Source organism: Cynocephalus volans, chromosome 6 (genome assembly GCF_027409185.1).
Source record: "Cynocephalus volans isolate mCynVol1 chromosome 6, mCynVol1.pri, whole genome shotgun sequence".
Lineage (NCBI taxonomy): Eukaryota > Metazoa > Chordata > Mammalia > Dermoptera > Cynocephalidae > Cynocephalus > Cynocephalus volans.
Window position 1 is genome coordinate 44,887,778 of NC_084465.1, and position 14,469 is coordinate 44,902,246.

Below are 14,469 nucleotides of genomic sequence, written 5' to 3' on the forward strand. Positions count from 1 at the left end.
ATCTTCCCTCCAACCTTTACAAAATTAAGCACAAATTAAAGAGGCAAAAGTTTAGTTAAAATTGAAAATGAGATTAGTTTGTTGTGTAATGTAGAAAACATATGACTATAAGAAAAATTTGGAGATATTTTCAGATTTCTGAAAATAAATATTCTAAAAGTTAAGAGCTGCATACTTGTAGTAGCAAGTGGGAATTAAGATATTATGGAAAACGAGGAAAACATTTTAAAAAATTATTATTATAGAAATCATAGTTGCACTTGGAAAAAAAGTTATAAAAATATGGAAAAATATACATTTTGCCTTTGTTAAGGCGGCTATAGCAAAGTACCATAGACTGGGTAACTTATAAACAACGTAAGTCTGTTTCTCACAGTTCTGAAGGCTGGAAGTCTGAGATCAGGGTGCCAGCACGGTTGGGTTCCTGTTAGTGACCTCTTCAGGGTTGCAGACTGCCGTCTTCTCATTGCAGCCTCCCATGGCAGAAAGTGAGCAAGAGAACTCTCTATGGTCTCTTTTATAAAGGCACTAATCCCATGCATGATGCCTCTACCCTCATGACTTAATGACCTCCCAAAGGCCTCACTTCCTAATGCCATCATGTTGGGGGTTAGGTTTTCAACATACAAATTTGGGGGGAGACACAAACAGTGTCAGTCCATTGCACATTGAAAAGTAAAAGCCTCCTCTACACTCACATTAATCGCTATTACCAACTTCACTTTCCAGTTTTTGCAGGTTGCATTCCTAACACTAAATAATGCATTTCTACCTACATTGCTTATTTATCAAAATTAGGGATGAGTAATTTATTACATTTACATTATTTCTCTCCTTTATCTTTCTAGTTCTGAATTTATTTTATTATTTTATATTTGTATATGTTTTCTTTTTAGCTTTAAATAGAATATGGTCCAATTTATAGTCTATGCTCTGACAATGTTTCTTGATTTCCTGTCATACAGGTTTTTATCTAGTTGAAAGGGAAAAAATTAAATACATCAAAGGGTTTCTTTATTGGAGCCTTTGCATTTCTCTTTCACCATTCTACCCAGCTTCTTCTGCTAAAATGAGAAAATGTGAGAATAGTGGCATTATTTTTTTTTTTTCAAAATCCATTTTTATCTGGCTTAATTGAAAACAGCTACATTCTCATATACCCTTCTACTTTCAACTGTTGCAAAATCACCTGCCATGTAGCTTCTGAAAAACTCCATTGTACTCTCATGAGAAAGTAAGAGTTAAAAGTCAAATAATGTCTTATTGTTATAGTGAAAATTGATTTGAATTTGCAAATCTCTAAAAAGGTCTTGGAGATTTTCCAATATTCCCTTGATTACACTTTGAGAACTGTTGATAGAGAGCATTTAAGAGTACTGGGCACAGAATGAATCTAATTATAAGAGTTGCAATTATTATTAATTTTATTTCTCCGCTCAAGTAAGAGTGGGAAAACCTTAGCTCCTATCACCTCCTGTCTGTATCAATTGTCATATTTTATTCACTTCCCTAGTTTCTCTAATTTTGCTTCCTTCCTTGGCTCTTCTTTTTGGTCTAGATTTTTGAAATTGGAGACAATTTTGAGCTGTTCTTGCTTAGACTTTTGTTTCCTCTGGAACATAATGTCTATTATTCACTCACTGTGATAAATAACGTGTAAGAGGAAACATGCACCTTATGCCGTTATCTTATCCCTGGGCCTACCTTTCAGGAAACTCTCACCAAGAAGCCAATCTGAATGCATCACCAAAATGAAAGGACCAAAGCACAGATTAAGGAGTTATAGTGAACCCATATTGAGACCTATATTAATTGGACCCATATAGAAACAAGTACTTTGCACAGAGTTATCTCTATATCCTGATACGAGGGTTGAGATAGGACCAGGTGAATAAAAAACAGAGAAGGAAAATGGGGGAAAGGGAAAGTAGGAAGAAAAAAATGGAAATGATAAATATGTAAAGAAATAGGAGAAAATTATTAATAAATAAAAACCAGTATTCATGATCTAGGATTAGGCAAACAGCCCTTAAGACTTGATGCACCAAACACATGATCCATAAAATTAAAAAAAGAAAAAGATAAATTGGGCTTTATAAAAATTTTAAAAACACTGTTGTCCTACAAAATATCCTGTAAAGAGGATGAAAAGACAAAGAGGGTGAAAAGATACTCAGCAGCTGGGAGAAAATACCTGCAAATCACATATCTGATAAAGACCTTAGATACAGAATATATAAAGTAAGCTCTAGACTCAACAATAAGAAAACAAACAATCCAATTAGAAAATGGGCAAAAAACTTACAGATTTCATCCAATAAGATATATAAATGGCAAATAAACACATGAAAATATATTTAACTTTTCTTGCCTTTAGGGAAATGCAAATTAAAACCACTATAATATTATTCACCTATCAGAATAGCTAAAATAAAGAAATACTGAAAATACCGACTGCTGGCAAGCATGCAGGGAGACTGGATCTCTCATACATTGCTAGTAAAAATGTAAAATGGTGCAGCCACTCTGGAAAAGAGTAGGGTAGTTTCTTGAATAGTTAACCATCCTTTTACCAGAGGACACAGCACTTCCCTCCCTTCTTCCCTCCCTCTCACCTGCCCTTTCTCCCTCCCTGCTTCTCCTCTCCTCTCCTTTACTTTTCTTCCTAGGATTCAATTAAGATTTACTCATTGGTTTCAGTTATTATGTTATTAGTTATTAAGCAACTCTAACAACATGCTTAAGTTATTTTTAATAAGCATCTATTAAGCATGTGTAAGAAAAATGTTGGCTGCAAGTAACAGAGTTATTTATTTACATTAATGTAAGTGTGAATGATGGACAAGCTCTAGTGTCAGCAAAATTCAGTGGCTTTAGTTCCATTTCTTTGTGGTCCTTTCCTTGTTTCCTCCTTTGGTTTTGGGTTTCCTTAGTCATTTCCTTGTGGATTTACAACCATACACCATGATGCTGCGAGGAAGAGAATTGTTTATATAAACTCTCATAAGAATGAGAAAATATTTCTAGAAGAACTCAGCAAACCTCTGTTTCAGTATAAATGTCTTGGCATAAGTCACAAATCTGTTTCTCAATCAATGCCTGTGTACAGGAAAACTTAAAGTCTCTGCATCCTAAACCAAAGATTTTATCAAGGGCCACAGGATTATTCTGACAACCTTAGATTAATCCCCTAAAAGGCATATTTTTTTTAAAGTGTGTGGAGTTGAAATAAAAGGAAACCCACAATGTCTATCTGCTATACAAGATTAACTTTTTTCTCACGTGCATTTTTGGAGGAAACAATGTCATTGTACCAATTATGTAAACTATATTTTATAAAATGACAAAAATATTTAATCTGTCCTGCAGGCTGATATAATATTAATTCTATTAAAATACTACATTTGCTTACATCAAGCTAAGTAAAGGCACATTAGAGAATGAATGTGAGACATCAGTTGAGATGTTCTCAATCAGTTGAGAACTCTGTAGTTTCTCTGTTATCTACCTAGGTTGCACTTAATGTTTTTGACAATTGGGATGTCATGTTTATGGTAATACATGTAATATAATTTTGTGCAGTAAGTGCAATTTTCTGGCTGAGATATCCATCTAGAGACATTATTGAAAGATGATAAAAAAGATTGCTATGTTAACAATGTGGATATTCTTAAAGCAAATGTACTTCACAGGGCCTGGTTTTCCAAAGCCTTGCAGTTTCAAATATCGACTTTGCAGAGGACTAGAAATTATCCTCAGGCTGTAAAGTCTCTGGTGTAAGATAAAGATTTGTGGCACAGCAAGGTCACTGGCTCAAGGACAGACAGGTTACTGATTGATATGTGTAGATACTGGAAAATTGTTGGATGGAGAAGGAATGTTTGCTATGATCAAGCTTTTGTTTATAGGACCACTTAATTGCCTTACTGGAATGTCATCTGGCTTGTTTCACTGAAAGTTACCAGTCTATATATTGTTAAACTATAACCCCACCTATGTTCTCTTCCTATAATTTCCTGGTCTGGAATATAAATGCAGAAAGAGAACCCCAATTTGGGGTTAATTTCCCAATGAAAGAATGCCTCTCGCTTGAGGGTTCTGGCAGGAGATTAACCACTTCGGGGTCTCTCACTGCTCAGAAGAGATGGGCTTTGATTAATCCTTTGCCTTTCCATCACCCAGGGGAAGTGGCGTGACAAATCTGTGGGGGGTAAAGCAACACAAAGAAACATAACAATAAGGCTCCTTGCCAATTCATTGGTTTCTCTTTTCCTCAAGTCATAATAAATGTGCTTAGAACCTTTGCACATGAGGCCAAATTTTTCCTAGATTTAACTTCTGGCATAAAGCATGACTAAAGGCTTTTTCTCTTTCATTGACTAACCTTATGTACTGACCCAGGCCATCCTTGCTTTGTGATTCAATGTCAAGGCACGAATTTCCCATTGGGGAAGATAACAAATCAAACAAAAGTAGACTTGAAGCAGCGAGCTCGGTGGACAAACCTGTCTGCCCCTGTAGTACCTTCCAGAAGATTAAGTACCTGCCTTATCTTTTCAGTCTGTCTACTTTCTCCTGGATTTTGGCCAGTTCGAGTCTTTTAAAATTCTCTTTGTCACAGTGCCTTGGGACTAGTGACAAAGGACACTGCTCTCTAAAGATCCTTGCATGTAATTGTGCACAAGCATACATAAAATAAGTTTTGAGTGAGACTTGATATAAGAACATATTTAAAGCAGAAATCTTGATGGTTTTGGTGTTGCTCCCAGGGAGTCGTGAAACTGAAACAGGATCTTTCTCCTTGTGATGGTCGACATCTCGCCTCACTTTCCAGTCACCATCTGTTCCTCACCTCACCTTCTGATTGTCTCATTTTTCACCTTGTCATTACTTCTTCAGTCAATCTCTCAATTCTGGGGAAAAAATTATAAATCTAACAAACAGCATTATTTTCAAATTTCAGCATCATCTTCTACATTAATTATTTATTCTATCGATATTTATTAGACACTTTTATATTCAAGTCTCTGGTATGGTGTTTTAGAAAATTTTAAAAAGAACAAATTCGAAACATTTATTGAGGGATGGCTTATTTCAGGCTTAAACATCAATGCCACATGAAAGGAGTAGACAAAGCACAGTGACAGCTGAGATTAGTGAGAGTGAACATCAAAATGGGGAGATAATGGCATGAGAATTGATCCTATGTGGTATAGTGTCTGTGTGAAGAGACAGCCACTTGCCCCCAAATATTTTTTCTATCTCCTGTTTGATGTTTATTGTTTGTGGTACCACACAATTATTACTCTTTAATTATAGGTTTGATCTTTACTGAACTACTCATTAACAATTAAATCATTTATACCTTAAAGCAAACAACTGGTGTTATTAGTCAGAGTTCTTTAGAGAGACAGAATTAATAGGATACATTATCAATATATGAGAGGGGTTTTATTAAGGGAATTAGCTCACGCAATTGTGAAGAGAAGTTTCACAGTAGGCATCCTCCAACTGGATGCTGGTAGCATGGCTCGGTCCAAATCCAGAGACCTCAGAACCAGGGAAGCCAATGATGTCCTTGGTGTAAGTCCTGGAACCCAAAAGATGAAGAGCCTTGAACTCTGATGTCTACGGACAGGAGAGAAGAGTGTATCCCAGCTCCAGTGGAGAGAGACAGAGCTTCACCTTTTTTCTCCATCTTTTGTTCTCTCTGGCCCCTCGTGGATTGGATGGTGCCTGCCTGTACTGAGGGTGGATCTTTACCACCCAATTCACTCAGGTGCATATGCTAATCTCCTCTGGAAAACCCTCATAAACTCACTTAAAAAGATGACTTTACCAGGTTTCTTGCATTATTTAATCTAAACAAGTTGACACCTAGAATTAACCTTCAAAAGTCCACCCCTTGTCAACTTGGTGTCCATATTATCCCCTTAAATCATACCTAATCTTCAAATGGGACAATAACATAATAGTTTCATCTATCATCATGCAATTATCCACGTATAAACAAACTGCCACATTGGGGATCAAATTTGTCCTGAGCTTTGGAGGGACAACATATACAAACTCTATAAATATCTATCCAATATTATTATGTATGTACTTTCATGCAGACTGCTGTATATAAAGTTTTGTACTCTCATTGCGTGCTACTTAAAGCTTTGCTGTGATTTTTTTCCAAACCACTAAATATTTTACAATGATGAAAAGAATTTGAATGAGTGCATGGTGTTCCACCTTATGGATGGTGTATACAGACATTTTAGTAGTTTTTGGTTTTCAAGATCACATTGATGACCATCTATTCAATTAAAATGTACCAGACCTACTGTATGCTCTACCCTTCTGGAGTGAAATCTATGTACATAGAATTTTGTACACATTTTGATTATTTTTGCAGGATAAATTAATAGAATTAAAATTTTAGGCCTAAAGTCATGCTTATATTTTAGGAGTTTAATACCCCTCTAGAAATGTAAAAGTTACACCTTCATAGTAATGTATAAGAAACTCTTCTCCAATAATTTTATAAGGTAAAAATATATAGTTATAATAATACTATTATTTGATCACTGGTGAGACTAAACTTAAAAAATGTTTATTAGCAATTGTATTTCTTTCATAAAGTATTCAACCATGTGTTGTTTGCTTATATACTGGGACACCAAAAATTCTTGAGAAATTTGTATTTTAAAATAGCTGAGACAAAAACAACAAAAAATGCATTATTTTTGAAAAGATTGTCCCACTGTGCATATCAGTAAATCTGTCAGTGTATACATATTAAGAAGGCATGACATCAATTGTTTGGGTAAAATCAGGAGTCAAGAATCCCTGTAAAGATACCAAAAGAATTATTTTAAATTAGGTAAGCTAATTATAAAATATGTATAATTGAGCAATAATAGGAAAATTCTGAAAAACAAAGTAATAAAGAAAATTATTCCTATCACATGAAAAAATCTACTATAATACAGTAAGTTTTGAAGAGTGTAAATTATTATATTGAGCATAATTAGATTGGAATAGAATATAAAGTCCTGAAGTAGATGAAGTAGAATATAAAGTTCTGAATTAGTATATTACATTATTATATTGAGCATAATTAGATTGGAATAGAATATAAAGTCCTGAAGTAGATGCAAAAATATGTGGGAATTTGCTATGTGATGTAGGTGACATCGCAAATCCATGGAGAAAAGTTGGACTACTTATTATGTATTGCTGGGACAACTGTGTAGCTCTCTAAAAAATGAAAATAAAATTGGATTCCTATCTCATGCCTTATACAAAATAAATTCCATATGAATCAAAGATAAAAGCACAATAAATAAGGGCATACAGCACTAAAAGTGAATACTTACAGTATTTTATAAAATGTGAACAGAGAATATTGTTCTAAATATGACACGATTTCTGAGAAAAATGTCTTTGGAATTTTGATGGGGATTGCATTGAATTTGTATATCACTTTGGGTAGTATGGACATTTTCACTATGTTGATTCTTCCAATCCAAGAGCATGGAATATCTTCCCATCTTCTTGTATCCTCTCTAATTTCTCTCAGCAGTGGTTTGTAGTTCTCATTATAGAGATTTTTCACCTCCTTGGTTAACTCAATTCCTAAGTATTTTATTTTTTTGGTGGCTATTGTAAATGGGCAAGCTTTCTTGATTTCTCCTTCTGCATGTTCACTATTGGAAAAAAGAAATGCTACTGATTTTTGTGTGTTGATTTTGTATCCTGCTACTGTGCTGAAATCATTTATCAATTCCAACAGTTTTTTTGTAGAGGTTTTAGGCTGTTCGATATATAGGATCATGTCATCTGCAAACAGGGACAGTTTGACTTCATCTTTTCCAATCTGGATGCCCTTTATTTCCTTCTCTTCTCTGATTGCTCTGGCTAGTACTTCCAACACCATGTTGAATAGGAGTGGTGAGAGTGGGCATCCTTGTCTAGTGCCTGTTCTTAAAGGAAAAGCTTTCAGCTTTTCCCCATTCAGGATGATATTGGCAGTGGGTTTGTCATATATGGCTTTAATTATGTTGAGATACTTTCCCTCTATACCTAACTTATAGAGGGTCTTTGTCATGAATGAGTGCTGAACTTTATCAAATGCTTTTTCAGCATCTATAGAGATGATCATATGGTCCTTGTGTTTGAGTTTATTAATATGGTGTATCACATTTATTGATTTGCGTATGTTGAACCAACCTTGCATCCCTGGGATGAATCCCACTTGATCGTGATGAATAATTTTTCGTATGTGTTGCTGTATTCTGTTTGCTAGTATTTTAGTGAGGATTTTTGCATCTATATTCATCAAGGATATCGGCCTGTAGTTTTCTTTTTTGGTTATATCTTTACCTGGTTTTGGTATCAGGATGATGTTTGCTTCATAGAATGAGTTTGGGAGATTTGCGTCCATTTCAATCTTTTGGAATAGTTTGTAAAGAATCGGTGTCAATTCCTCTTTGAATATTTGGTAAAATTCTGCTGTGAATCCATCTGGTCCTGGGCTTTTCTTTGTTGGGAGCCTTCTGATAACAGCTTCAATCTCCTTTATTGTTATTGGTCTGTTCAAATTTTCTACATCTTCACGGTTCAGTTTTGGGAGCTTGTGTGTGTCCAGAAATTTATCCATTTCCTCCAGATTTTCAAATTTGTTGGCGTATAGTTGTTTATAGTAGTCTCGAATGATTCCTTGTATTTCAGATGAATCAGTTGTAATATCGCCTTTTTCATTTCTAATTTTTGTTATTTGAGTCTTCTCTCTTCTTTTTTTTGTTAGCCATGCTAATAGTTTGTCAATTTTATTTATCTTTTCAAAAAACCAACTTTTTGATTCGTTGATCTTTTGAATTGTATGGAACAATAAAAGACCACGAATAGCCAAAGCAATGCTCAGCAAAAAAAATAAAGCTGGAGGCATAACACTACCTGACTTTAAGCTATACTACAAAGCTATAATAACCAAAACAGTATGGTACTGGCATAAAAACAGACACACTGACCAATGGAATAGAATAGAGAATCCAGAAATCAACCCACACACTTACTTCCATCTGATCTTTGACAAAGGCACCAAGCCTATTCACTGGGGAAGGGACTGCCTCTTCAGCAAGTGGTGCTGGGATAACTGGATATCCATATGCAGGAGAATGAAACTAGATCCATACCTCTCACCGTATACTAAAATCAACTCAAAATGGATTAAGGATTTAAATATACACCCTGAGACAATAAAACTTCTTAAAGAAAACATAGGAGAAACACTTCAGGAAATAGGACTGGGCACAGACTTCATGAATACGACCCCAAAAGCACGGGCAACCAAAGGAAAAATAAACAAATGGGATTATATCAAACTAAAAAGCTTCTGCACAGCAAAAGAAACAATTAAAAGAGTTAAAAGACAACCAACAGAGTGGGAGAAAATATTTGCAAAATATACATCTGACAAAGGATTAATATCCAGAATATATAAGGAACTCAAACAACTTTACAAGAAGAAAACAAGCAACCCAATTAAAAAATGGGCAAAAGAGCTAAGTAGGCATTTCTCTAAGGAAGATATCCAAATGGCCAACAGACATATGAAAAAATGCTCAACATCACTCAGCATCCGGGAAATGCAAATCAAAACCACATTGAGATACCATCTAACCCCAGTTAGGATGGCTAAAATCCAAAAGACTATTAACGATAAATGCTGGCGAGGCTGTGGAGAAAAAGGAACTCTCATACATTGTTGGTGGGACTGCAAAATGGTGCAGCCTCTATGGAAAATGGTATGGAGGTTCCTTAAACAATTGCAAATAGATCTACCATACGACCCTGCTATCCCACTGTTGGGAATATACCCAGAGGAATGGAAATCATCAAGTCGAAGGTATACCTGTTCCCCAATGTTCATCGCAGCACTCTTTACAATAGCCAAGAGTTGGAACCAGCCCAAATGCCCATCATCAGATGAGTGGATACGGAAAATGTGGTACATCTACACAATGGAATACTACTCAGCTATAAAAACGAATGAAATACTGCCATTTGCAACAACATGGATGGACCTTGAGAGAATTATATTAAGTGAAACAAGTCAGGCACAGAAAGAGAAATACCACATGTTCTCACTTATTGGAGGGAGCTAAAAATTAATATATAAATTCACACATACACATACACACACACACACACACAAACCCGGGGGGGGGGGGAAGAAGATATAACAACCACAATTATTTGAAGTTGATACAACAAGCAAACAGAAAGGACATTGTTGGGGGGGAGGGGGGAGGGAGAAGGGAGGGTGGTTTTGGTGATGGGGAGCAATAATCAGCTACAATGTATATCGACAAAATAAAATTTAAAAAAAAATAAAATAAAAAAAAATAAAATAAAAAAATAAAATAAAATAAAATAACACCTAAAAATGAAAAAATAAATAAATAAATAAATAAATAAATATGACACGAAATGCTGAAGTCATAAAAGGAATTAAAAATTTAATTATATAAACTATTTTAAAAATCTGCATGGGGAGAGAAACCACCATAAACAAAGACAAATAACAAAAGGCTAAAAATGCTAGTAACGTCTAACACAAACAAATATATGTATAATATTCTGTGAATCAATTAGCATAGGACCCCAAACTCAATAGAATAATGGCACAGAGTTCATAGAAAAGCAAATTTAAATGTCTTATGAATTTGTTAAAGCTGTACTTGTAACAAGAGAAATGCAAGTTAAAGGAAAACAATATTTTTTACTTACATTGGCAAAGATCAAAAGCAAGGATATTGATAGGGGTTTTGAGAAACAGGTACTCTCATATCTGTGAAACCTCACTGAATGAAAATCCACCTACAGCTGCAATAAAATATGTGTATATCTGTAACCAGCAATTATATTTCTAGGAAGTTATTCTATATACATTCTCACTCAGTCGCAACATGCTTTAGATTCTTTCATATTAATTGCTGCTTTGTAATAGCAAAAATTGGCAACTGAAACATTTCTCATGGTATCTAGTTAAAATACATTATTGTGCAATCACCACACAATAGAAATTCCATACAATGCAGATTTTTTGGGGGGGAGGGGCTTAAATGAGACAACTATGTTTTAAAATATGAAAAAAGTCTACTGCATATCAGGTAATTATAACATCACTTGTATACAAAAGTAATATAAATGTATCTGCATAAAATATAAAGGTACTTTTAAAAAGTTTGTGGAAAAATAGAATTAAAAAATAATATGAAACTTTCTTTGAATATTTTGAAGTATCCTCATATTTATGGAAATATATACAAGAAACAAAATAATGATTTTTCTCTGAAGAGAATTTGGGTGGCTGGGGATGATAGTAACGGAGATTTTTGCTTTTCACTCTCTATGCATTGTCACCTTTTAAATTTGTACCACATACATATCTTTTTAATTTAGAAAAGAATAATATACTCGGGAACTTCAAAAAGTTTGTGGAAAAATAGAATTAAAAGATAATGCTAATTTCACCTGAACTTTTTTGAGTACCCTCGCATGTATTTTAATGTCATGAGAGATGAAGATAAAAATAAAGATTGGGAAAGAATAAAATAACTGAAAAGTTGGTTGAAAAAAAATGAGTTTTGTGAAAGACTTTATGCAGGTTTCAGTTTTGTTTGCTTAACCAAAAGTATGAGCACTTGTCTTGAATTAGTTGTTTCTTTATATTTTCTAAGATATTTTCCCCCCAAAATGACCAAGAATGGAGTCACATGTCATAATCTTGTACCTGCTGTTAACAATTGTACAGGGTACTGTTACTATTTATAAGAAATTTTAAAAATTCAGTCAGAAAACTTTCTTCTCTGTCTACTTTTCCAAGGTGTGTTTAGCTTCTGTCATGGAGTATGGGTCAGTAGTTAGAAATAGGACCCTGTCCAAATGAGATAAAAGATTTAGATAGTTTGTTGCTTAAAAGTATAAAGATAAATTTGTTATTGAACTTAATTGGATCAGAGACTATGCCTTACTTCCCAATTTTTTTCTCTCAGTATTGTGAGAGAAAGCCTCTCCATCAGGGAAGGCTTGAAAGAAACATCCCTTGTCATTTCTCTTTCCCTCTTCCAATGCTCTGTTACTTCAAGGCTTTGAACAGGGACTGAGGTATTGGGTGTCAATTACAGCTATTGATCATGTTGTCAGAGGTCTGTCTTGTGTCAATCTCTTCAAAGAACTAGTCCATGTATTTATTTATTCATTGTATTGCTTTTTCACTTTTCTAGTACATTAATTTATGCTTATACCTTTATTTGATGTTTCTTCCTGTTTTGAGTTAAGTGCTTTGTAAATTTCCCTCACACCTTCTTTTAACTACTATAAAAAGAGTTTTAAATTTTCCTTAACTATATTTATTAATTTCTGTTACATACTGTTTTAATTATTTTCTGCATTGTCTATATTTGTATTTTTATTTTCCCAGCCCAAGGATGTAGGTATTTTTTTCCTTTTTTCTTCAGGTTTCCAGTTTGCTTGATTTGTGTGTGTGTGTGTGTGTGTGTGTGTGTGTGTGTGTGTGTGTGTGTGTGTGTGTTTGTGTGTGTGTGTGAGTACGTACATATATGTATGATATTAATTCTAGTTTTATTAAATTCTGATCAGAAAATGTGATTGTCCTAATTTTCAGTTTTAGAATTTATTGATATTTTTCTTTGTAATCCATGTCGTGACTAACTTTTAAAAACACTTCTTGAATATATGAAAATAACTTACATTCTTCACTGACAGGAATCAGTATTTGACCTACCAGTATTTTTCAAAGAAAAAAGAAGGTAATAGTTTTTATTTTTATGTGTTCCAGAATTCCAGTTATTGTCAAATAAAGACTTAGACTATCAGTTATTCATTAAGACATGTTTTCTAGTAATATAAAACAGCCATGAACCGTTTAGTATTTTGGGATTCTGACTTCCACCTCGTGTGAAGATGATGGTCTTGGGGGTTTTGATAGAAGTTAATGGAGTAATTGCTGTGAACTCAATGCCTTTGTGTGCTGACGGAAGAGGAAGGGTAACAGAAAGACCCTGAATAGTGGCACAGAAGCACTGCTTTGCTTTTTCAAAAGGTGCTATGCTGACTCTTCAGCATTTTCCAGAAATAATAGGATCTCATGAGGTATTAAAATGAATTAGGCCAATAGTTTACTCTTGGGAAATCTTTTGACAGAATTTTTATGCAGAATATTAATGTTAATATTAATAGATTAATATTTCGTCAACTTTCTGCAGCAAGAAAAGAATCCGAACATTTTATCTCTTGCAATATTCTGCTCTAAGTGTCACAAGCTTTTGTCATTATCGGGACTGTTGTATTTTTAGAAACTTCCAACTTCTTTCTAATTTCCCCACATTTTTTGTATCTCACAACTATCCAAATACCTTTTCTTCCTAGAGCCCTCTCTACTTCTACAGTTGTGATCTCTCTCTCTCATGTATTGACTCTCAACTTCTTGTACTGCCCTAAGGGAGAATATCTCTGCCAAAAATTCAGTAGTAATGTCTCAAAACAGGGAAATTAGGACAGGGTTTTTATAGGGATTTAGGACTTGGGATGTGTCATGTTAAGATAGATCTTACAAGGAGGGAAATTGGGACTAGACCAAGTTTATGCCTATAGGTCTGGATTAGTGACAAAGCAAGGCGAGAGTCTCAAACAGTTTTGATGAGCAAGCAGTTAGTTCTCATAAGTAAGTTGTCTTCGTGTGTGTGTGCGCACATGTGTGTACGTCTTTCCACCACGTCAAGCTTTATTGAGTCACATGAGCAAGTAAGCTGTCTTCTTGGTTCACAGTCTTAATTTGCAGGAACAGTTATTATAACTAAGTTATTTATCTATTTTTGGTGGCTGGCCAGTATGGAGAACAACTAGGTTATTTTTACTTTATCTCGGTGTCATTTAACATAGGAATCGAAAAGTATGCCTGGTCTCAGTCCTATTTAACCCACAAAGAAAAAAAATTATCCTGGTTTTAGTTTTCACAGTTCACTATTTAAAATGCCACCACCAACTTTCTTTCCTTTTCATTACCATCATCTCCTCCTCTTCCTTCTTTTTTTCTAAAAAAAACAATTTCTGATCTTATTTCTTTCTCAAGATCCTTTTAACTCCTCTGATCTTTACAACCTTTAATATCCTCTTTTCTGCAGGAACGCTAAAACAGTTTAGGACAGGAAGAGCCTTCTGAATGAGTGGACTGTGTCTGGTCTCAGAAATGTAGGCTTATTCATAGCCCTAAGATTGTCAAATTCATTCACTTTCCCTCTGACTATATTTGTTAATATGTTAATCTTCTTTGATACCTTTTTTCCTCCTCCTCTACTTCTACCCACTGCAATATCTTCTTTAGATGTGAACTGCACTGCACTACGTCCACCTTCCCCAAACTACCCACAGAACAAAAGAGTGTAAACTAGG